Source organism: Muntiacus reevesi, chromosome 4 (genome assembly GCF_963930625.1).
Source record: "Muntiacus reevesi chromosome 4, mMunRee1.1, whole genome shotgun sequence".
NCBI classification, from domain to species: Eukaryota; Metazoa; Chordata; class Mammalia; order Artiodactyla; family Cervidae; genus Muntiacus; species Muntiacus reevesi.
The window spans coordinates 54453535-54478047 of NC_089252.1; the positions used below are offsets into that span (position 1 = coordinate 54453535).

The following is a 24513-nucleotide window of genomic DNA, read 5'->3' on the forward strand; positions in this document are numbered from 1 at the left end:
GGAGGGCTTTCCCCGGTGCCTGCCTCGGCAGCCGCACCTGGCCGGATGGGAACCAGCAGAGCCCCTCCCCTGGGGTCCTGGTTGGGTGTGAGCTTCGGACTCCAGGGTGAAATGTCTGGGGTTTCAGCAGCCGAAGGCTAGTGTCAGCTGAGTGGAATACTTGGCAGTGTTGCTCCCATGAAAACTTAGATTCCAGTTTTGTTTTTTTTCTTCCAGTCAATTCCATGGGCTGGTAAATGACAGCCAGTGATCTTATCCAGATGATGTCTGTGCTTTGGGAATTTCTGTCCTAGTGACAGGTCTGTATGCCCTGCTCATCCCATCGCTTCTGCCTCGAGGTGATTTGAAAAATAGCCTCAAATGAAGAGACACCAAGTCTGGGTAAGAGCAGGGCTCTTACGCTCAGAAGAACCTTCTCTGGATTGGAGTCGGGGGCTCACAGGACCCTCTGCCTGCCCCGGCCCTCTTTGGACATTCCAGTTTTATTTATAGTGCAGTTTGTATCATAGAATCTCTGATAGTTGGGGGCTCTTGATTACAAGCAACAGCAACCCTTTCTGATGAATTTGAGCGGAACTGGGTTTCCTGAAGGCATTTTGCAAAGCCCAGAAGTACCTGTCAAGCTGGAGCGTCAGGCCTGGGCAGCGGTCAGAGACAAGGGGAAGCTGGACACTAAGAATCGCAGCCAGAGAGCCTCAGGGAGCATCCGACGGGGCCCCAGGGTCCTGGGCGCTGCACGCCGCCTCCCACACTGCCCCCACCCACCTTGGATGCCACGTGGCGGGGCGCCTTTTGCTGTAACCGCCTCAGCCCCCCTGTTTCCTGCTTGCGGTGGGCATCCTCCTAGCCACTCTCAGGCTCAGTGATTCTGTAGAAGGAGTTCCAAGACCCAGAAACGGGTCCACTCACAGTGAGAGTTGGTTACAGCAAAAGGATAGCAAAGTGAAATCAGTAAAGGAATAAAGGTGTCTGGAGTGACGTCGGAGCAGATCGGGGGGAGCTTCCGGGAGGCCGCCTCCAGGGGCATCAGGCAGGCCATGCTCCATTCCTCCGGCCACTGCTGGGACCACGTGGAGGAGATGCTGCCTCCCCGGGCTTTCGTTAGAGACCCAGGCCCAAGCTTTTTGTTGGGAATGGGCTGTGTAAGTGCCCCCTGCCTACCACGTGCTAGAATTCTGGCTCCCAGGAGGAGGGCAGGTGTTGGCACAGTCTGGGCGCCCTTCACTGTTGGGGGCACGCTTGTGTTAGAGGACGGGGCTCTGTGCGTTCAAGTTCCCAGAAGCCAGCCCAGAGCCAGTCTTGCAGACAGCAGCCTCAGGCCCGCTCCACTGCGTGTTTTCTGCCCGCTCTCCCTTGTGTCTCTGGTGGAAAACTCCAGCCAGAACCTCTGACTGGGCTCACCGCCTCGCTGCTGGGGGCTCTGTTTCCCCTCCCTCTTAGACTTTTGGTTTCTGTCGTGGGGGATGGCCCCAGCCTGCCCCGGAACTCGCGCCGTGGGAATCCCCAAACACAGGAAGTGGTTTCTGATGCTGGGAAGTGCAGCATTCCTCCTCCCAGAGTCAGAGCCTCGGTGGGCTGAGTGCCGTGAGCTTCTGCCATGTGGCCATGAGGGAGAAGCTCTGATGCGTTTTTGCAGATTTCACGTCCTTGAGGGGGGCAGAGTGCCCCCCTGTGCCGTGGAGGGGTCCCTGCTCTCCAAGATCCCCCAGTACGACAGGGGTTCAGCAGAGACCTGAGTGAGGGGTTGATGGCTACTCAAGGTTTGGGGACAGAATATTCCAGACCGGGAGGACGGGATGGGTGGATAGCAGACACAGAGGCTTGAGGAGCAGAGAGCGAAGCAGGGTGCCTGGGGCGTGTGGGCAGGCGTGTGGACAGAGGCCACAGGGGCCAATTCGGAGGGCTGGGTTTCTCAGCAGAGTTGGGGAGCCGTTGGAGGGTTTTAAGCAGAGGAGTAGCAGGATCTAATTTGTGAAGCGCCTCTAGGGAGAAAGGATTGTGGGGGGAAGGACATGAAAGAAAGCAGGGAGACCAGTTGGTCGGGAGGTGATAGTTGGCCGGGGTGTGAGGGCACGGTGCCATGTGGTGAGGTGCATGGGTTTGGTGTGTATTTTGGAGGAAGTGCCTGGGTCTTGATAGATGTATATGGAGTTACCACCCAGGGTTTTGGGGTGAGCAGTTAGGTAGTCAATTACCTAATAATAAGGGGAGAAGGGGTGTTCCAAAGGTGTGTTTTGATTAGGTTAAGAGTAATACTTGGGCTTCCTTGGTGATTCAGTGGCAAAGAATCTGCCTGCCAGTATAGGAGAAGAAGAGGCAAGGGTTTGATCGCTGGGCCAGGAAGATCCCCTGGAGAAAGAAATGGCAACCTACTCCAGTATTCTTGCTTGGGAAATTCCAAGGGCAGAAGAACCTGGTGTGCTGCAGTCCGTGGGGTCGCAGAGAGTCAGACACGACTGAACACGCACGCACTCCAAGGGGATGAGACCAGAATGGACTCAGTACATCGCAGTATCCTCCTGCCCAGAGAAGGCCACAGCATTGTGTGCCTGCTGGTGTGAACTGAAGTTTCTGTCTGCAGTGGAAAAGGTGCTGGAGACGTGAACTGAGACATCAAACATGACATTGCAGAGCTGCATGGAACTGCAAGGAACCAGCTTGGTGGCAAGGAGCGTCATTGGATGTAGACCTAGTTTTACACTTGTATAAATGAAATATGAACCGAAGAATTTCAGTCAGCACGGAAAGAGGCTTTGAGAATATTTTACCTTTCGAACTGAATGTCAAGCGTGAGAAGCACTGTTCTGATGAGTGGTTAAGAATCACTTTTTGGGATTCTCAGACCACATTTCTCCATTCGAAGCCCTTGCATGGTCTTAGATTTTGTATGTTGTTCTTTCGTAACAAGCACTTGTCTTGTTAGAGTGAGGCTGGTCTTAGGCCACAAAAAGATTAATAATTGCAGGAAGGGGCAGGAGTGACCGGTAATGGACGATTTGGTGAATGGGATGAGGTGGGTTGGTAAGTCCCAAAGTTGGTAATATCCTGTTGCTCCGGGGAGGAGGGACTTCCCAGGTTCTGAATCTTTGTTTGTTTGTTTTAATAATTAAAAAAAATTGAAGTGTAGGAAGTGCCCTGGCGGCCCAGCGGTCAGGATTCCGTAGTCTCACAGCTGAATGGCTGGGTTCAGTCCCTGGGTGGGGACCTGAGATCGCGTATACCACAGTCGCGTGGTGCAGCCCCCCCCAAAAATGGAAGTATAGTTAACTTACAATATTGTTAGTTTCAAGTGTACATCAAAAGTGATTTAGTTGTACACACATATATATGTGTGTATGTATATATACTCTGATTTTTTTTCAATTATAGTTTATTACAGGCTATTGAGTGTAGTTCCTTATGCTACACAGTAGGTCCTTGTTTACCTATTTTATATCTAATAATGTGTGTATGTTAATCCCAAACTCCTACTTTATCTCAGTTTCCTGGACTTGTAGCGATTTTAATACCTGGGCAACAAGGACATTGCTCTTCTTTGCCAGGCGACCTTCATCCTGCAAAATGACGATTTCAAGCAGATATTCTGGTCTGGGCAATGGCAGTTCCAAGGATTTCTTTGCCCCTTAAGAAGTCTGTGGAAAATGAAAACCAGTGTGAAATGATCCAAGGTGCCCTTCTTCTTTGGAATGTATTTGCATTCTGGGGGGGAGGCTTGGAGAAGCTGGAGGTCTTTTCACTTGGAATTTTAGGGAAGGAGGATAGTTAAGAAAATCTGAAGTAAGGGTATAGACTAGGAAAAAGGAGGGGAGGTCTGCATGGTGTGAACAAATAAGGGTTTTGTGTTTTGGACTGACTGATCCGATGAGATTGTCCAGTCTGAGGTCCTGGCTTGCACGGAGTGGACATGCACGAGACCCGATGTTATGCTGGGGACTGGGGTGGTCAGTGACACGCAGCCCTCGCCCTGAGGAAGGTCTGATCTACTCGAGACAGGCACGTAAGCAGCAGCCGCTGTGGGCAGTGCGGGAGCAGCGGTAGCTGCGTAGGAGGGCAGTTGAGCCTGGGATGTGAAGCTGGGTGGAGAGACTGGTGTCTGGCTTCGAACAGTGACATCTAAGTCGCGTTTTAGATTAAAATGAGCCAGTAGTTAACATTTGGGAACTTTTCCTGTGCTGGGTGCTGAAGTGTATATCTGACAGAAACTAACTTGCCAAACCTTCACAACAGCTCTTGAAGGTGGGTATTCTGTAAATTAAAACATTTAAAAAATATTTGCTTATTTATTTGGCCGTGCGGGGTCTCAGTTGTGGCATGTGGGATCTAGTTCCCTGACCAGGGTTTGAACCTGGGCCCCTGCATTGAGAGTGCAGAATCCTAGCCACTGGACCACCAGGGAAGAAGTCCTGGCGGTGGGTCCTTTATCTCCATCTCACGGATGGGCAAACTGAGGCACAAAGAGGTTAGCTAACTTGCTCGAGGGTCACAGAGCTAGGAAGTGGCAGGGCCAGGACTTGAACCAAGGCGGTCGGGCTCCAGAGCCTGTGGGGGGAACCACCACCCGGCGGGGTCTCAGGGCAGGTCTCCAGGGAGAGGCGAGCAGGCACCCCCGAGCCCCGAGCGGCCGAAGTCACAGGAGGAGGCGGTTGTCTGTGAGCAGCCTTGTGGACCTTGCAGGGAACCGCGACTGTGTCCTCCGAGGCGCCGTGAGAGCGCGTGTAGAGCTCTGCTTTGCTCACGCTCAGCCCACAGCCAGCAGAGAACGGACGGGGAGGTGGACCACGGCGGGCGGTCCCGTAGCTGGCTGGGCAGAGCTGGTGGCCGTGGCCGTGAGACTGACCACGCGTGGGTGCGGGAGGCAGAGGGTGATGCCAGAGGCACGTGGAAGGCAGAAGGCGTTGGCTGTGGCTACTGACCGATTAGATTAGCAAAAGGGAAGACGCTAGAGTAACCATCACCCACCCCCCCCCAGGTTTGTTTCAGGTGACTACTGGATGGGAGGGGGAAACCCTTTTTTAAATTATTTACTAAATACCAGGTATAGTGGTTTTAAACTGGGTGCTAAGCCCCACTGACCGCCCCCTAGAACCTTTGGCAATACCTGGAGAAGATTTTTTGGTGGTTAGAACTTAGGAGATGCTCCTGGCATCCATGGGTAAGGCCAGGAATGATGCTAAACATCCTAGAGAACAGGAAGGCTCCCAGGACAAAAGCTTACCCAGGCCCAAACACCAGTAGTTCCAGGATGCAGAAGCCCAGCTCTAGGGTGTACCAGTTTTACACGACTATCTCGCTTAATCCATCAACCAAACATGTGGGGTTCTTCAATACTCTTTTTCCCGTTTTTCAGATGAGAAAAGCAAAGCTTAGCTTCGGTCACGGGTGGCTTGACCAAAGCCTCAGAGCCTGGTGAGGGCCAGAGTCGGAATTCGAGCCCGGGTCTTTGGCGTCCCAGCGGAGATGTGCCCCTTTCAGTTCTGCGGTTTTGTTCCTCATGAGGCTGTAGAGGAAGAGGCTTGTTGAATTGTGGAGCTCTTTTTTTCTGTCCTGCTGGCTCCAGACTGGAGCAGGCAGGAAGGAAGGTGGTTATTTATACTCGGCTCTGCATAGGATCGAATTTTCCAGTCCCGGAGGTCTTACAGTGGGGAGTTCGCAGAAGTTATGGTCTAGGTGTTGGCTTTCTCCTGCAATATGCACATGTACCATCTTTTCCTTTTAAAAAATACTGCTGTTAAATTCAGGTAAAATGGGAAAATTATAATTTCCCATTTAATTATAAATTCCTATTTCTTCCCTGTGCATATTAACTATTGCAGCTTCCCAGTGATTTAATTATGGAGTATCCCTTAGAGGAGGGATTGGGAGGGTCATCCGTGACCACTCTGGGTTTAGAGGTAGCAGAACTATTAAAATACCTTGACTAGCTAGAGGTAAGGAGGCCTTCTGAGAATCAGTTGGTTTTAGTGTGGTCTGAATTGACTAGAGGGCTTTCCGTAGTTCAAGAGAGTGTGGCGTTGCGGTATCTGTCCACTGCTGTCTGCGTTTTAATGCTGGCTTCCTGGTTTCCCGGCAGCCTTCCTTGGTGGCCCGGGATGGTAGAACCTCAGGGGCAGAGTTTACGCAGTAAGACTATCTAACGTCAGGTCACTGGGCTTTTCAGGGTTGTGCATTTAAAGGTCTTTGGGTGGTGAGCTGAATGAGGCTGCCCTGCTGAGCCCGAGATAGGCATGGGTGGGCCTGATTCCTCTGTGTGGACCCCAATCCTGTTAATATTTGTGTCCGGCCTCATAGAGTGCTGGTGCCTGAGCTGCCGGGCCCATCCGGTGAGTGTGCAGTTTCTGTCCTGTATCCCTCAGATCTGTTGTCCTGAAAGATGCTGGGGCTCCCGCATCCGGGCAGTGCTTCTCTGGGCAATACCTATTTGCTGCACCTTCCCTTCTGATGCCAGTGCTGCTGGAAAGGAACCGGTTAGGAGTTTGGTGAGCCAACAGCAGGATCTTTAGCTTTCTGTTGGGAGAGTTCATGTATACATAGAAAATCCGAAAGAAAAAAAAAGTGGAGGAAAGGAGGACTTCAAACTTGACAGTGTGCTGGTTGCTGGCCTGGATTATGCTGCATACAACACTGAACTTGAGTGTGGTATTTCCTTTTCAGATTCCTTGTGTAGATTCATTCTATAACACAGAAGTAGTCATAGGACGTTTTGACAGAGAAATGGCAGGGGTAATCAATAAAAAGAGCACTTGTAAATTGAGCCCTGTATTGAAGAATAATCACAAAAATATCATGATATATTCACTAATTCAGTGCAGTTCAGTCGCTCAGTCATGTCTGACTCTTTGCGACCCCGTGGACGTGGACCCCTGGATAATGCCAGGTTTGCCTGTCTATCACCAACTCCTAGAGCTTACTCAAACTCATGTCCATCGAGTTGGTGATGCCATCCAACCATCTCATCCTCTGTCATCCCCTTCTCCTCCCACCTTCAATCTTTCCCAGCATCAAGGTCTTTTCCAAGGAGTCAGTTCTTTGCATCAGGTGGCCAAAGTATTGGAATTTCAGCTTTAGTATCAGCCTTTCCAATGAACACCCAAGACTGATCTCCTTCAGGATGGACTGGTTGGATCTCCTTGCAGTCCAAGGGACTCTCAAGAGTCTTCTCCAACACCACAGTTCAAAAGCATCAGTTCTTCAGCACTCAGCTTTCTTTATTGCCCAACTCTCACATCCATACATGACTACTAGAAAAACCATCCACAGCTTTGACTAGACAGACCTTTGTTGGTAAAGTAATGTCTCTGCTTTTTATATGCTGTCTAGGTTGGTCATAACTTTTCTTCCAAGGAGCAAGTGTCTTTTAATTTCATGGCTGCAGGCACCATCTGCAGTGAGTTTGAAGCCCCCTCAAAAATAAAAGTCTCTCACTGTTTCCATTGTTTCCCCATCAATTTGCCATGAAGTGATGGGACTGGACGCCATGATCTTAGTTTTTTGAATGTTGAGTTTTAAGCCAGCTTTTTCACTTTCCTCTTTCACTTAAATTTCACTATATTAATGTTACCATTACTCATTGCTTACCTGATTTGGCTTAGGTGTTTTTTTTCCTGTTTCAAAATTTCCTGATGAGGAATACCTTATTCTAATATTGCTTGCCTCAGGCAGGACAGTTAATCATGGGTTTCCTTTTCTGCAATGGGAAGACAGCAGGCAAAAATTATATAGTGTTTTTTTTAAGGCCTGAATAAAGTACACCCTCCTGAGAGAGAGAACATCAGTGAGGATTTCATGGGTTGACTTAAATTATTTTTATTATAATGTTTCTTAAAATATACCCAAACATTAAAGGAGGAATGAACATGTTTATAGTGCATAAATCACCATAACTATCACTGTAGCCAACACACAGCTTCATTACAGATCCGATTCCTGACCTAATTCAATTGAGACTTTTGTTCGGTCACTAAGTCGTGTCTGACTCCTTGCAACCCCATGGGCTGCAGCACGCCAGGCTCCCCTGTCCTTCACTATCTCCTGGGGGTTGCTCAAATTCATGTCCATTGAGTTGGAGATGCTGTCTAACCATCGCATCCTCTGCCGCCCGCTTCTCCTTTTGCCTTCAGTCTTTTTCCCAACATCAGGGTCTTTTCCAATGAATTGGCTCTTTGCATCAGATGGCCAAAGTATTGGAGCTTCAGCATCCATCCTTCCAATGAGTATTCAGGGTTGATTTCCTTTAGGATGGACTGGTTTGATCTCCTTGCAGTCCAAGGGACTCTCAAGAGTCTTCAAATTAGCTTCCTGATTTAAAATTCTTTTTGTATTTTTTGGCTGTGGCATGTGGGATCTTTAGGTCCCTGACCAGGGATGGAACCCATGCCTCCTTTGGTGGACGTGCAGAGGGTTAACCACCGGGCTGCCAGGGATGTCCCGACTGTGTGATTTTTAAGGTGGCGGGAGATGCTGACTTATGAAAGCCACAGCTGTGGCCTGTGGAGGTACTGGCTGCTGGGACAGATTGCGTCTCCTGACCTACCATCTGCCAGGTGATGGTTACCCGCTCTGTTTTCCCTTATTCCCATTATTCAGCCTATTCTTGTACCATGTGCTGTTAGAGCACAGAGACATCAGTGACCTGAAGTCTTGTTAGCTGGAGATGTAGAGGCATTACCGATGCCCTCTTGATTGGGAAGACAAGACCGGTTTTAGCCCCAGAAGTCATGGTGAGCCCTCCATTACTTAAGGTGGCCATGTCGATGGTCTCGGATGTATTTGTATTTATACATTAAGATCGCCATGGCCTGAGGCTTCCTGGACCAGAAGTGGTCCTCACTCTTCACCCAGCAGAGATGGTTACTGTGGTGGGTGGTGGAACCTCTGTGGACAGCCAGTGTATTTTGTCCATCAGCTCTGCCGTCAGACAGCTGTGATTCATCAGAATACAGGTGGTTCCCACCCGGCCTAGTAACCGTCTACACTGAGAATGTCGACTGTCCAACACTTCTAGTGCCACGCTTGCTTTATGATCTTGCACCCATCTCGTCTTTAGCTTCATACTGAACATTTTCCTGCTTAAAGAACACAAGTCAGTCAGGCTCTAATTTTTCTATTCCTTAGAAGCCCTCTTTCTGTTGCCACCATCAGATGATCTTGCTGATTTTCCAAGTAATAAATACTTTTGTGTCTTGTTTTCAGGGTGAACAAAACTTTATTTATTTGGCTTTCGAGGCCCCAACAAGGCACCACTCAGGGTGCTCTGCTCATTGTTGAGTGGGTGCTCAGCGAAACACTTGTAGTGGTACTTCTCTAAAGTTGTACAAATACCTTAGGGTTTTTGCCTTTAAAAAAATGCCTTTCTCCCTTTGGTTATCTTAGCCAGGGATGACAATAAAACAAGGAGCAACTTATTTGAATAGCGTTGGACATTGGCTGTCCAAATGAGCATTGCATTTTGAGGTGGTTTCTTCAGAGGCTTTGCCTCTACTCTTCATGAGATAACCACGGATCAGTGAAATCCTTGGTAATCCTTTGTTGTTGTTCAGTAGCTCAGTCGTGTCCGACTCTTTGTGACCCCATGGATTGCAGCACACCAGGCTTCCCTGTCCTTCATCATCTCCCAGAGTTTGTTGAAACTCACGTCCATTGAGTCGGTGATGCCACCCAACCATCTTCTCTGTCATCCCCTTCTCCTCCTGCCTTCAATCTCTCCCAGCATCAGGGTCTTTTCCAATGAGTCAGCTCTTTGCATCAGGTGGCCAAAGTACTGGAGCTTCAGCATCAGTCCTTCCAGTGAATATTCAGGACTGATCTCCTTGCAGTCCAAGGGACTCTCAAGGGTCTTCTCCAACACCACAGTTCGAAAGCATCAGTTCTTCGGCGTTCAGCCTTCTTTATGGTCCGACTCTCGCATCCATACATGACCACTGGAGAAACCATAGCTTTGACTATATGGACCTTTGTCAGCAAAGTAATGTCTCTGCTTTTTAATATGCTGTCTAGGTTTGTCACAATCTTTCTCTGTCAAAACTGCCTTCTCAGCCAGGTTACTAGCCATCTCAGCCTCCTTACCTTATAACAACACCTCATTAAAATGGTCTTAACTGGGTTGAAGGTTCATCTTAGTCAGGATGGGTGACTCTGAAGCTGTTTCCAGAAGTTAAGTGTATCCCCTGGGAAGACACAAGTGTGGGTGTCGGATGTAATGGACGTGTGGGCTTCAGTGGCAGCTCCTCCTGTAGAGAATGCGGAACTCCAGGTGTGGAATGATGGCTTACTATGGAAATAGTGCTGAGGGCCCCAGGATGGCTGTGCCAGCATGCCACACTTCTTAGTGTTACAGCCAAAGACCTGGCCACGTTCTTTTTCCCTGGTGGCTCAGTCAGTAACGAGTCTGTCCTCAGTGCGGGAGACCTGGGTTCAATCCCTGGGAAATGGCAACCACTCCAGTATCCATGCCTGGAAAATCCCATGGATGGAGGAGCCTAGCAGGCTACAGTCCACAGGGTTGCAGAGTGTCAGACACGGCTGAGCGACTTCACTTTCATTTATTGTTTATACCTTGTAGAATAAGATTCAGGAGAGGAACTTGGTAAATCTTACTTTCCGTTAAGAAAAGTGAAAGAGCAGAAATTACTGGTGGGTTTTTATGCAGTAGAAATATATACACATTTTCTCAATTTTTTTCCCCTCATAATCACTTTGGTTACTTGTCCCTTTCCTGTTATATCTGACATTTCTTGAAGCCTTTTGGGGATCCTTTTTTGGAGCCTCCATTTTCATAGAAGTTAGGAGGTTCTGGGTTTTACTTCTGACATTGATTGCTAGGTACTAGGAAGTCAGTGGCTGAGAGAGCGTTTTCTCCCCAAGTGCTGCAGGTTGTTTGGGGGTTGTGTTTATTTTGGGGGGAGGTTTGTGAGCTTAGATCCCCTTTTACACATCCACAAGTGAGCATAAAGTACAGGGTGTAAGTCAGAGCCTGTCATCGTTAAATGCTTTTCTAATATGCTTATCAATTTAAGCGCTTAAGGCCCATGCTCTGAAAGTGAATGTTCAAGTCTTAAGTGCATTTTGGTTTCTGCCAAGAATGAACAAGTGTAGATCCAGTGAGAAGTTGGCAGAACACAGCGTCGCTCCACGGAAGCAGATTGATAGTGGGGGATGGTGCTGCTGGATTATAGTTCCGATCAAGCAATGTGGAGTCCTCGTTTAAAACAAGTCTGGGAAAAAGCCCACATTTACATATCATACTTGGGAGTGTTTGGACCAATTTTGGGGAGGTATATATGAAATACCGTCTGATCTCGGGCTTTGAAGAGTGACAGTAAAAGGAAATGATAACATATATATGTGTGTATATCTGTATGTATAAACATAATTGCTCCCAAAGAAGGGTTTTATTTTTGTTGTTGGCTATGTTTTGTATGGGATCTTAGTTCCCCAACCAGGGATCAAACCTGTGCACCCTGCCGTGGAAGCCTGGAGTCTTAACCTCTGGACCTCTGTGGAAGTCCCCAGACTTAATACCATGGCTTAGCCCTGCGATCCCCTTGTGCTGTTTTCATTTGAAGAGTTATCACAGAGTGGTTTGACCTGTTCTGGTCAAAGCAGTGACTTGGGATGGGGTGGGGTGAACCACTGTGGGGGTGCACCTGATTACCTGGAACACCCACCACACCTGACCGGGGGGCCCCTGAAGACGTACCTGGATCACTTGTCACACCTGTGGTTCTCCTGCAATAGGGTCTTTTAGCTAAGAAATCCAGCTCTAGGCGAGGAAGTGAAATGAGTAGCTCTGTGGGAACTGAACAGGGCTTCCAGGGCTTTCGTGACTGCCCGCATGCATTGTATTTTTTCATGTATAATTAGTGTCCCAGCAGAGCTATTTGAGTAGTGGAAGCTGGAGAAGGAGATGTCCTATGGTGTCTGGCAGATGGAAGGTGAGGTGAGGCGAGGCGACTTGGAAAGCTGGCACTTCTCAGCCTGCCTGGAATGCGAGCATCCCAGATGGCGGCTGGTGGAGGCCGCGGGGGGTGCAGGTGGACTGTGTGAGGGGCAGGAGCTGAGCCCAGGGGTGGGATTTCCTGGAGGCTGAATGGGGCTGCACCGTTTGGCAACAGGGCTGCAGAATTTTTAAACACAAAGGACAGAAGCGTCTCACTGTTCTCAATCCCAATTTGTTTCTCGTCTCAGTGGAGAGGAAAATGTCCTAAATCACTCAGTGGTGTCCGACTCTTTGCAACCCTATGGACTGTAACCCGCCAGGCTCCTCTGTCAAATGGGATTCTCCAGGCAAGAATGTTGGAGTGGGTTGCCATTTCCTCCTCCAGGGGATCTTCCTCACCCAGGGATCGAACCTACAGGTCTCTTACATCTCCTGCAGTGGCTGGTGGGTTCTTTACCGCTGGTGCCATCTGGTAAGAGGGGAAGACGGTTACTTGCAAAGTGAGGGAGCTCGGTGAGGCAAGAGTGAATATGATCCTGGGCCACTCAGAGCCACGTGAGCAAATTCTTGAAATGGTCTTCGGTTAGGTGTTATCTCTTGCCTCAGACTTGCTCTGCAGAAGGTTGATAGACCTACCAGGGGAAAATGTCAGCATTCTCCACTTACGGTTTCTCTTCTCTTTTCCCGTTACTCATGCAAGAAAGGGAGAAGCTTGAGGGACGTCCCTGAGGTGCATGGCCGTGGCCCAGGCTCGGCGCTCAAGTGATGCGGATACACGCTGATCTTGGGGACAGAATGGGGCCTCGGAAGCCCTGGCTCCTTTAGTTCTCCTTTCGAAAAGGATGCATTCCCTCTGGCTTCTTGTTTCACGCTTTTCTCTAGCATGGTTTCTTAGAAAAGACGACTGTCTCTTTATGCCCTTCCTCAGCAAGTATTGACAGTGGAGTAAGCACTCTCGTGAAAGCCTTTATTTCCACAACTTTTCAAGTAACTGAGTACCAGTGATGTTACAGTTGGAAATGAGGCCATCTCACCGGGAACCAACTTTCAGATGTTGAAGTCAACATAGATGTTTAATAACGTGGGAGACTTATTACTAAAAGTACTCTGTATTTGAATCGTTCTTCTCTCTTGTTAGCTCAGTTTTAGGAAGCAGTCCTAGGGATTCCTGAGGAAGAACATTTGGCTGGATCTGAGGGTAGCGATTGTGAATTTTCTGAATCTTTCTTGGGCATGCTGTTGGAGGAACACCAGCCTCTCAGAATACGAAGTGTTAACTTTGTATGCTGACTGACACAGGGATCCTGAGTTTAAACTGGTGGGTACCACCTCACTAAAATTACACAAGAACCAGATAAGTGAAAAAGTGAAAGTGTTAGTGGCTTAGTGGTGTCTGACTCTTCTGTGACCCCATGAACTGTAGCCCACCAGGCTCCTCAGTCCATGGACTTCTCCAAGCAAGAACACTGGTGTGGGTTACCACTCCCTTCTCTAGGGATCTTCCCAACCCAGGATGGAACCCAGGTCTCCTGCACGACAGACAGACTCTTTACCGTCTGAGTCACCAGGGAAGGGCCTTAGAATCCCACAGCTGTAGAGTAGGGACTTCTGAAAATCTGCCCGGTAAAGCATCGAGAACAATGGCAAGACACATCAATGTCAACTTTTCTGAAACCTTGGAAATTAAAGACTTGTAACAAAAAGAGCAATATTTGTTTAAGCACAGCAGCGTGAGCTCAGCAGGAGCAGTGAGCTTTGTGTGGCGTTTTAACTTGTGCGGATCCCGTCCTCCTTGCCCCAGCTCCATGGTGGCCGTGGACGCCAGGGGCCTTGCAGCTCTGGCAGCAGTGAGAACCCGCAGTCTCGTAGCCACCGGGTGAGCGAGAACAGGGCTGGAGCTCCTCCAAAGGCCCGCTTCTTTCCAAGGATGTGTCACCCGTCTGACAGCCTGCGTAAAACTCCATTCTTAGGGCTTGTCTTTATTTGATCTGACTCGGAGCACGCTTTGTGTAAGGACCCTACTCCACCGCACGTTGGTTGAGAATGGTCAGTTGCGATTGTTTCATCACAGCTGCCTGAGATGGTGTTGCTATTTGGGGCCAGCAATTAACTGACCAAAAAGTACTGAAAGAAAAACCTGGGGTTGGAATGTCCGGTGGGAGCCTTATAAAGCTCCAGGGTATTTCTGGGAATCGACAAGGCTCTGCGCGTGGCCAGGGAATACTGGGGAAGGCCCTGAGCTCTCACCGATGACTGGCCTTGAGGTTCCACCCAAGCAGAAAGTGAAGACTGAGGTAGAGTTGTGGGCTCCCCGGGGCTCAGATGGTGAAGAAGCCGCCTGCAGTGCTGGAGACCTGGTCGGCCCCTGGGTTGGGCAGATCTCTTGGAGGAGGGAACGGCAGCCCGCTCCAGTGTTCTTGCCTGGAGAATCCCACGGACAGAGGAGCCTGGAGGGCCACAGTCCATAGGGTTGCAGAGAGGAGGACACGACTGAGTGACCCACACAAGGTAGAGTTACGAACGGGCTGGCAGAGCGTGGGAACCATGCCCCAGCACACTCACAGAAGCCCTTGGTAAGGGAAGATTCATTAGTTCAAAGCATTTAAGGAAATCTCTGTTCAACTAATACTTAACCACTAAGTGAACTAATCAGAGATTTCAGTGGCCACATGTGAACCAAAGATACAGACGTGATAAGCTCAGTCCAAGAAAATCAGCAAACAGCAACAGCAAACAACTCTGGGGTTCATAACAGTAAATTTGGATTCTGCTTTCCGCACATTGACACATTATATTACTTTAAATGTCTCGTTTTCAACAGCAAATTGCAAGATACCCAAAGAAACAGGAGAATACGTCCCAAACACAGAAAAAAAAAACCCAAAACTGTCAACAGAAGCTTTCCTTAAGGAGGCCTGGGTGTTGGATATACTACACAAAATTTTAAATCTACTTTGATAGATATGTAGGAAACCACATCTAGAGAGTCAAAGGGAAATATGGAATGCTATATCACCAAACAGAAAATGTGAACAAAGAGGTAAAGCTTATTAAAAAAAATAAAGATTGTTTTAAAAAAAATTCGGGGGTTGAAAAGTAGAGTAACTAAAAAGAAAACGTTGACAACATTTTGATAGGTGAAAGAAGGCAGACAGAAGAAGCCACGCTTTTATTTAAAGTGTTCAAAACAGGCAAATCCAGAGAGAGAGAAGGTAGCCTCGTATCTGCTGTAGGCTGGCGGCAGGGAGGAATGGGGTGTGCTGTACCGGGTATAAAGAGTTTCTTTGGGTGATGAAAGATTTCTGGCATTATCTAATGGTGATAGATGCACAGCTTTGTAAATGTATTAAAAATCAGTGAATTGTATATTGGAAAAGGGCAAATTTTATGATATAGGAATTAAACCTCAATGTTGTTCAATCACTAAGTCATGTCTAACTCTTCTGACCCCATGAACTGCAGCACGCCAGGCCTTCCTGTTCCCACAATCTCCTGGAGCTTGCTCAAACTCATGCTGATGGAGTCGGTGATGGCATCGAACCATCTCATCCTCTGTCGTCCCTTTCTCCTCCTGCCCTCCATCTTTCCCAGCATCAAGGTCTTTTCCAGTGAGTTGGCTCTTTGCATCAGGTGGTCAAAGTATTGGAGTTTCAGCTTCAACCTCAGTCCCTATAATGAACACCCAGGACTGATCTCCTTTAGGATGGACTGGTTGGATCTCCTTGCAGTCCAAGGGACTCCCAAGAGTCTTCTCCAACACCACAGTTTGAAGGCATCAATTCTTCTGCACTCAGCTGCCTTTATGGTCCAACTCTTAACATCCGTACATGACTGTATCTTTGACTATATGGATCTTTGTTGGCAAAGTGATGTCTTTACTTTTTAATATGCTGTCCAGGTTTGTCATAGCTTTCCTTCCAAGAAGCAAACATTTTTTAAATTTCATGGCTGCAGTTACCCTCCTCAGTGATTTTGGAGCCAAAGAAAATAAAATTTGTCACTGCTTCTACTTTTCCCCCTTCTATTTACCATGAAATAATGGGACCAGATGCCATATCTTTATTTTTTGAATGTTGAGTTTTAAGGCAACTTTTTTACTCTCCTCTTTCACCCTCATCAACAGGCTCTTTAGTTCCTCATCACTTTCTGCCATTAGAATGGTATCATCTGCATATCTGAGGCTGTTGATATTTCTCCCAGCAGTCTTGATTCCAGCTTGTGATTTATCCAGCCCAGCATTTCACGTGATGTACTCTGTTAAAAATAATATCTAGATAGGGGCGCATCCGGGTGTATCTAGGGTGTTAAGAAGTTCGTGTCATAGGCTTCAGCATCTGGCTTGTGCAGGCCTTGGGCATTTTGTGCCTCGGGTTGCATTCTTAACTCTGCGTCTGATTTTGCCCATCCACCCTACTGCCCCTGGCAGGGTTGGCTTCCGTGGCACTGGACTGAGGGAGCCACTTGGCAGTGTTGCCCCAGCCTGAGAGGGTGATGTGGGCTGCCCTGGTTCTTGCAGGAGCTTCAGCTTTCTTTGATGTTGGATGGTCAGTGTTTCTCCCCATTCTTGCTACTTGCACCTCGTCATTTTCCTCTCACCCTCCTAAGATGATGCTAAGAAAAAATTAAGTAGCACAGTGAAGGGAAATGCCCTGGAGATGCTCTTGACCAGCTTGAGGCTATCAAAAAGCATCTTCCTGAAGGGTGGTATGCAATCCCAAAGTTGAACCAGTTGCTTACAAAGTAAGCAAGAATCAAGCTGAACTCTTGTCTCCTCCTGGTTAACTCGAGGGAAGAAATGGCCCTGCACCTTGAGACGAGGAAACAAAGCCCGAATGACGGACACATAGACGGGAGGGCGCTAAGGCATCGGCCAGCATTGGCTGCTGCTGCTGTGGATGATTGGTTCAGAGTGAGGGGGTGCTGGAAACTGTGAGAGAGACGGGGCGCGGGGTGGAGGGAAGGACGTCTCCATAGGCGTTGAACGGACAAGTGGTTGTTTGGGCAAAACAATAACAACGATAACAAAACCTGCACATAGATAGTTTCTGTAATGGATTCATCTCACCTGTCCTCTTAGGAGAAAGGCGTATATTTGCACAGATCTAGTTTATAAGAAGTATTTGGACCACAGAATATCATCGTCACAAAGATTTCCTGTACTAGAGAGCAAAATGGAAGTAAAACACAAGAGACTCCAGGAGGCAGTTTTAAGAACTTTTTTTTTTTTTTTGGTCTGAGGTTGTTGGAGATTATGGATTTAGTTACAGATTTTCCCCTGGTCTGGCCGCACAGAGTAATCATTACGCTGGGCTGGCACAAAGCGCCATGGAAAATAACCGTTGCTGACATCAAGAGAAATGATTATGCCGTTTGGTAAACATAGGAAACCGGATTGCTGAGGAGCCTTCCCCTTGATGGCTTGGACTGTGGCTCATTGGAAAAGCTACCTGTCAGTTCTTTTGTGGTCAGGACTTTTTGATAAACTGAGAAGCCCACAGATATGTGAACCTGGAGGTAAGTTGTATTTTGGATCAGAGCCAGACCGGCATGGCGCTAGTAATTCGAGTTGTATAAACTGCAGTGTGGGAGGCAGAGTTGGTGGCTGGTGTCACATGAAGAGCAAACCCTTAACAACTTTTTTTTTTTTTTTTTTTAAACTTTTATTCTTAATGTTTAACAGGACAATCTCCTTTCTGAAATTGGGCACATTCATATGGGCTTCCCTGGGGGCTCAGCTGGTAAAGAATCCGCCTGCAATGTGGGAGACCTGGGCTGGATCCCTGGGTTGGGAAGAACCCCTGGAGAAGGAAAAGGCTACCCACGCCAGTGTTCTGGCCTGGAGAATTCTATGGACTGTATGGTCTGTGGGGTCGCAAAGAGTCGGACACGACTGAGCGACTTGGCTACTGCTATGAATTAAAGACCTCTGGAGATCTGTGCCTCGGGGCTGGGGATTAACACAGGAAAGTAAAACGGACAAACTTAGGCCAGCTGGTCAGTTTTGTTTGTTTTGCTGGAATAACAAGACAGAAAGCACGAAGCAGCAGGGCCACAGAGGGAGGGGAGGGCTGGCGGGTTCTTCTTGATCCTCTCTGAGGTTTGGCTCCATTTGCTTGAACTCCTTCAGTAACTTTTGGCTCACTCCATAATAGGTAAAGTGAGACAGCAAGACAAAGCCCGTGTCCTTCCACCAAGAGAAGAGCTGGAGACCCCTCTTATTTCAGTGGTTTTCAAATCATGATCCTAAGAAGTGTTCCAGTCCCCAACACACAGCCCCCCCTCCCCAACATTTTATTTTAAAAATTTCAAGCCTGTTTTTGTTCTTCAGTTGCTGAGTCATATCTAACCCCATGGACTACAGCATGACAGACCTCCCTGTCCAGCACCAACTCCTGGAGTTTACTTAAACTCACGTCCATTGAGTCAGTGATGCCATCCAACCATCTCATCCTCTATCGTCCCCTTCTCCTCCTGCCTTCAGTCTTTCCCAGCATCAGGGTCAAGCCTATAGAAAAGTTGAAAGAACATCCAGTAAACATTCATTTACTTACCACCTGGAGTCTACAATTAATATTTTTGCTGTATTTGCTTTACCTTATTTCCTCTTCCCATCTTATTGTTAGTTTGCAGAGTACACAACAGACATCATTACAGTTCAATATTTGCTTATGAATCACTTGCAGGAATTATTTTCAAGGTTGAATTCCCAAGCGCTGTCATGGAGCTTCTGAAGTAGAAGGATGGGGGCTGGGCCCAAGAGCCTGGGCATTTTTTTTTTTTTTTTTTTTTGGCTGTACTGCCGAGTGGCATGTGGGATCTTCATTCCCCAACTAGGGATTGAACCTGCTCTCCTTGCACTGGAAGCATGGAGTCTTAACCACTGGACCACCAGGGGAGTTCCCTTGATGGGGGTGTTCTTCACAAGATCTAATTTGACTCCATAGAGAATGGCTTTCCTGGCTCTTACTACTAATAAAATATTTCTAGTATTGCTCTGGCTAATTATTTACATTTTACTGATCTTTGGGAAAACAACATGTAAAAACAGAGGGCTTAGAAAAAGGAGGGGAGAGGGCTCTTCTTTGATGTGAGAATGGCAGGATTAGCTGGGAGACACGGCTGGTGCTGGTCCTGCCGAAGAGGATGAAGACGAAGGTGAAAAGGGGGCATAGGTCAGCCCATTCCTTGTTGGGTTGGTTTCAGCAGTCTGAGACAACGTGGTGGGAATAAAAAGACACTGGCTTGGGGGAAACTGGACTTCGTCTCTGAAGGGGTCCGTTCACTTCACCACTTCACACCTGCGGTTGCGGAAAGATAATCCCTTATGATGGGTGGTGGATTAAGTGAGTCCACGGATGGAAGAGTGTTGATAAAGCCTCCTGTGTAGCCCCAGATGGTAGGAGTGCTCTGGGGCTGAGTGTGGCAAAGCGCTAAGACTCCGATACCTGTGAGCTGTGAGTCAGGTGTAACCCAGGGCAAATACCTGCTGGCAATACTGCAGGGAATGCTGGTGGAGTGGTTGCCGTGGGAATCTTGATGCAGCTCTGGGGTTTAATTACAACATATCCTTGGGCAAGGTACGGAATGTCTCCCATCTTAACTTTGTTCATTTCTTTTTTTTTTTAATTTATTCATTTTCTTTTTTGGCTGCACCGTGTGGCATGTGGGGACTTAGTTCCCCGACCACGGTGGGACCCAGGCCCCCTGCGGTGGACCGTGGAGCCTCAACCACGGGACTGCCAGGGACATCCCTTATTTTCCTTCATTTCTTCGTATATGAAGTGGAGATACTTGACTGATCTTAAAGGTCCATTCCTCCTTAGCATTCTCTGCTGTTGAATTCTGGAAGAAAGGCTTCTGGGAATGGGAAGACAGTAGTGAATGGGAAGTGTGCTGATAGGTGGGAGTGAGCACACGCTTTCTCATTTACTTAACAAACGCAGAATAGCGCTGTGTTCCAGGTCCTGTCCTCAGGACTATAAAAATACTCATTTTTTAATTTTCAAAACACCCTGTAAAGGTATAAATAGGTCCTATTAATACTATTATCTCCATGATGTAGAATAGGAAACCAAGGCTCAGAGAAGTTTGTGATTTACTCCTAATCACAGCTGGGAGACCTTGATGGCATGCAGGCAGTCTGCCTCTTGGGATCTTTACCACCTGGCCAGCTCCCCAGAGAGCTTTAGAAGGCTGCAGGGGAATCCTGGAAGGGGGGGTCCCTGGAGTAGGGGGGCACTTGTGAGCTTCAGGGATGAGAGTTGGGGTGTGTGTGTGTAGAACTGAGGAGTTTTTTTTTGCTCTGGGTTGGGTTATGGGAGTTATTTTTCTATTTTAAACTGCTAGACCTCCCTGGTGGCTCAGTGGTAAAGAATCCACCTGCAATGTAGGAGCCTCGAGAAACACAGGTTTGATCCCTGGCTTGGAAAGATCCCCTGGAGGAGGGCATGGCAGCCCACTCCAGTATTTTTGCCTGGAGAATCGCATGGACAGAGATGCTTGGAGGTCTACAGTCCATGGGGTCTCAAAGAGCTGGGCACGGCTGAAGGGACTTAGCATGCACGCATACAGGGTGTGCAGGTATTTTAATCCCGAGAGGATGGGTCGGTGGAGGGCAAGCAGGGGCACTGCGGCGGTCCCCGGGGAAGGGGCAGGGCTGGGATCCAGTGCTCATGGAGGACTCCCTTTGGATGAGGAGCAGCCTCCCCACACCCCGACCCCGGACACCCAGTTCCAGCAGGTGCAGGGCTATCTCAAAAACAAACCGTAGTTGACTCAAGTTTCAACATTCTGGTAAAAGCTTCTGGTTTGACCTCACAACCCTTGAGGTTGTTGGTTCTCACGACTTCAGAGACACTGAAACGGATACGGATAGTCAAGTGGGATTATTTCTGCCAGCTCACCATATTGCCTCAGAGACCCTTCTGGTCTGGAAAGGTGAGAAGCCATATATTCATTAGTTTGAGCCACCTCATGGGTGACTCGTGGAAGAAACAGCTCTTGTCAGGAAAACATCTGTTGCTCTAGAGCAGAGAGCCAGGCAGGGGGATGTTCCTTCTTCCTGTACCTGCTGCTTACTTGCAAAGTACCCCCACGCGTTTGTGGGAGAAGCCACACTTGGATACTATAAATACAGAATTTGCTTCACCTGTGTTGGACTTCTGGCCCAATAAACCTGTTGTAAGTTGTGTATACTGTAAAGTAGAAAATGCATTTAATACACCTCCCGGACAGCATAGCGTAAAACCCCATCTACGTTCAACGTGCTCGGGACACTTCTGTCGGCCTGCACGTGGGCAGGATCGCCCAGCACAAAGCCTCTTTTATGAAGTGTTGCCTGTCTCACGTGACTTCGTGAGGACGGTACTGAAAGTGAAGAGCGGAGCAGTAGTCTGGATACATGTAGGTGGAAAGGGTATCAGCTGTTCGCCCTTGCGATGGGGGCCGCTGACCGGGCATATCAGGGGAAGAGCGTTCCGCACATCACTGGGCCAGGAGAGGTTGAAATTCAGAATCGAGGCTCTGTTCCTCCTGGGTGCCAATAACTTTGGCACCATTGTAGAGCCGTGAAATTGTAAGCCGAATCATTGTACGTCGAGAGGCTCTCTGTAGAGAGGGTTTCTGTTTGTTTATTTAATATATTTTTTTAACCTGTATCTTTAAATTTTTTCCTGCCTTTTCCCTTTATTTTCTGACCACATGTGGGATCTTAGTTCCCTGACCTGGGATCAAACCCTTACCCCCTTGCATTGAAAGTGTAAAGTTTTAACCACCACACCACTTTGGAAGGCCCTCTGTTGTTTAGCAATCAAGTACAAGCAAGCAAGCAAGAAAGAAAAAGAAAAACAAAAGTCATTTACTAGCTAATGAGGAAGACTGAGCCCTGGGGGGCTGCCCCCGGCTGCCTGGCTCACATGAGATGAGACCGACAGTTCCCAGGGTATCTGGCGGGACCTGTTGGTGGAGGCCAAGGACAACTGTTCTTTTCTCTGCCCTTGCCTTACCTCAGCCAGGAAGGGAGAGCCACAGTCCCCTGGAGCATTCTCTCAAGCTTCTTAGGATGAAAAAGCTGCTTCAGGGCTGGGGAGAGGCCGGGGCGGGCAGGGAGCAGCCCTGGTCTGAGAAGCACGTGCAACCAGCTGCCTCCGCGTCAGAGCTCCAGGAATGAAAGCGGTCCCGGCCTTTTAGCATCACCAGGGCGTTGTCTTCTGCTGCCGTCCATGAATATAAAGCTTGTGGTGTTTTAGCTACAGTGCAAGTAAAATCCATGGATGTGGATTTGCTTTGGAAACTCATCTGCATTTGGGGATATGGATTCCAAATTTCAGATAACTGACTTTCAGATGAAATTTTGAAAGTCAGCCCGTGTTTTAAAGCAAGAGACTTATTATTTGTGCAGAAGGACATCTGAAAACATGCAGAATGACCTGAGTCAAAACACACAAATAGGCCATCGTATCTTCCTCTGCCCTGAGGTGAACTACACGCTTTGTTTATTTTCCTCTTGTTCCCACTCTTACCTCTGAACCTCAGAGTACCTGCCTTAATTATTAATATTAGAGAAGTAATTAAGAGTTGGCCGACTCTTCTGAACTTCCTGCTTTTCCCAGGCAATTTCTCTCTAGCAAATGTGTTTTGTACAGAATTCAAATTGGCCATTTCCCCAAGGATACCGTCCTTAAACCTGGCAGTAACTACCTAATCTAGAAAGCTCTGCCTGTATTTGACAGGCCATTTATATTTGAACGTGAAATAATGTGCGTCTTTCACTGGAGAAAGGAATGGTTCCGAAAGGGATTGCAGCCCAGGACTAAATACGCAACATAAAGCCTCAGCTGTTTGTTTATCCGGACTTTGAAAAATGGCTTTAGCTTTTGCTCGGGACATGTACTGTATTCCTAATGTATTGCTTCCCTTATCTTGGTATCATCCATGCTTTATTCATTCTTATTCCTCTGCATTCGGCTTTTCTTACCTTCTGGCCATGTTTGCTCTATTACTTGGTGACATGTTGTTGGGGACAGAAGACTTTCCCAAGGGTTGGGAGTGCAAATTGGTCTTTAAATCTTTGCAGTTTTACACTCAGTAAGGTATCACGTGCTGTTTTCATGGGAGGGGAGTTTGGAACCTGGATTTTTTACCTGTTTCTAAGAGCACCTAACATCAGAGCAGCAATAGTCATAGCTATACGTGTCACAGAAGAGTGAGTGTTACGACTTTTCAAGATAAAGAATGAGCCTATAGTGCATTTATTAAGTGTTTATATTAGGGTCACTTATGAATGTGAGAGTTGGACTATAAAGAAAACTGAGCGCCGAAGAATTGATGCTTTTGAACTGTGGTGTTGGAGAAGACTCTTCAGAGTCCCTTGGACTGCAAGGAGATCCAACCAGTCCATGCTAAAGGAAATCTGTCCTGAATATTCACTGGAACAACTGATGCTGAAGCTGAAACTCCAATACTTTGGCCACCTGATGTGAAGAACTGACTAATTTGAAAAGACCCTGATCCTGGGAATGATTGAAGGTGGGAGGAGAAGGGGACAACGGAGGATGAGATGGTTAGGATGGCATCACTGACTTGATGGATGTGAGTGTGAGCAGGCTGTGGGAGTTGGTAATGGACAGGGAGGCCTGGAATGCTGCAGTCCATGGGGTCGCAAAGAATTGGACATGACTGAGCAACTGAACTGAGTAAGTGACTATTAAAAATATGTAATAATTATTTAGTAGTAGTTTATGCAAAAGTATGTGTGTTAGTTGCTCGGTCGTGTCCAACTCTTGCCACCACAGGTTCCTCTGTCCATGGGATCTCCAGGCAAGAATACTGGAGTGGGTTGCCATTCCTTTTTCCAGGGGATCTTCCCGACCCAGGGATCAAACTCTGCCTCCTGCATTGCAAGCAGATTCTTTACCATCTGAGCCAAGTAGTTTATGCAAAGTATGTGGGAAATGTAATGACTTAATTTGAAATACTGCCTGCCTTCAGGGAGCATACCGCCAGCATTTGTGAATCTTTCTTCTGTGAAATACAACACATGGAAAAGTGCACAAAATAAAAATACGCAGTTCTGGGGCAGCACAGTGAACTCCTGTGTCCATGGCCCTGCCCCATCAGAGTTCCTCCCTTGAGTCCTTTGCTCCTGAGCTTTCGGATTTAAGTAGAAATTCCAGTTCTTTAATATGCTAATGTTAAGGGATATGTGTTCATAGGTGGAAATGTGACATAAAGAGGAAAAATTAAAATCCCAAGTAACCCAACCAGAGTCAACTGATGTTATTTTTTGATGATTGTCGTAGTTTTATAATCAATTTTCTTTTATTGATTGAGATGGTACCCTTTATGCATTTTTACACTGCCTTTTTAATTTATAAAATAAACATTTCCTTTTTTAAAAAAAAGGTTTAGTAAACTTTATTATAAATGATTATAAGGTATTCCATTATGTGGACGTTCCCTTATCACTTGTCTGTTACATATTCTTGGACTGTTTTCCCTCATGTTTCCCATGTTACACGTAGGCACTGGGAAGCTTCTTTATTCATCGTGATTGTTCCTTTGATTTATTACTGTTTTCT

At 47.6% G+C, this 24513-nt stretch overlaps 1 protein-coding gene and 1 non-coding gene across 4 annotated transcripts in view; one reads left to right on the plus strand and one right to left on the minus strand.

Annotated features, from left to right (window-relative positions):
• Nucleotides 1-24513, plus strand: part of NEDD4L (NEDD4 like E3 ubiquitin protein ligase) — a 360734-nt gene that overhangs the window by 11177 nt on the left and 325044 nt on the right. The gene's annotated exons all lie outside the window — the stretch shown is intronic.
• Nucleotides 4325-4396, minus strand: TRNAE-CUC (transfer RNA glutamic acid (anticodon CUC)). The gene has a single exon. It is a non-coding gene; the product is annotated as a tRNA-Glu (tRNA).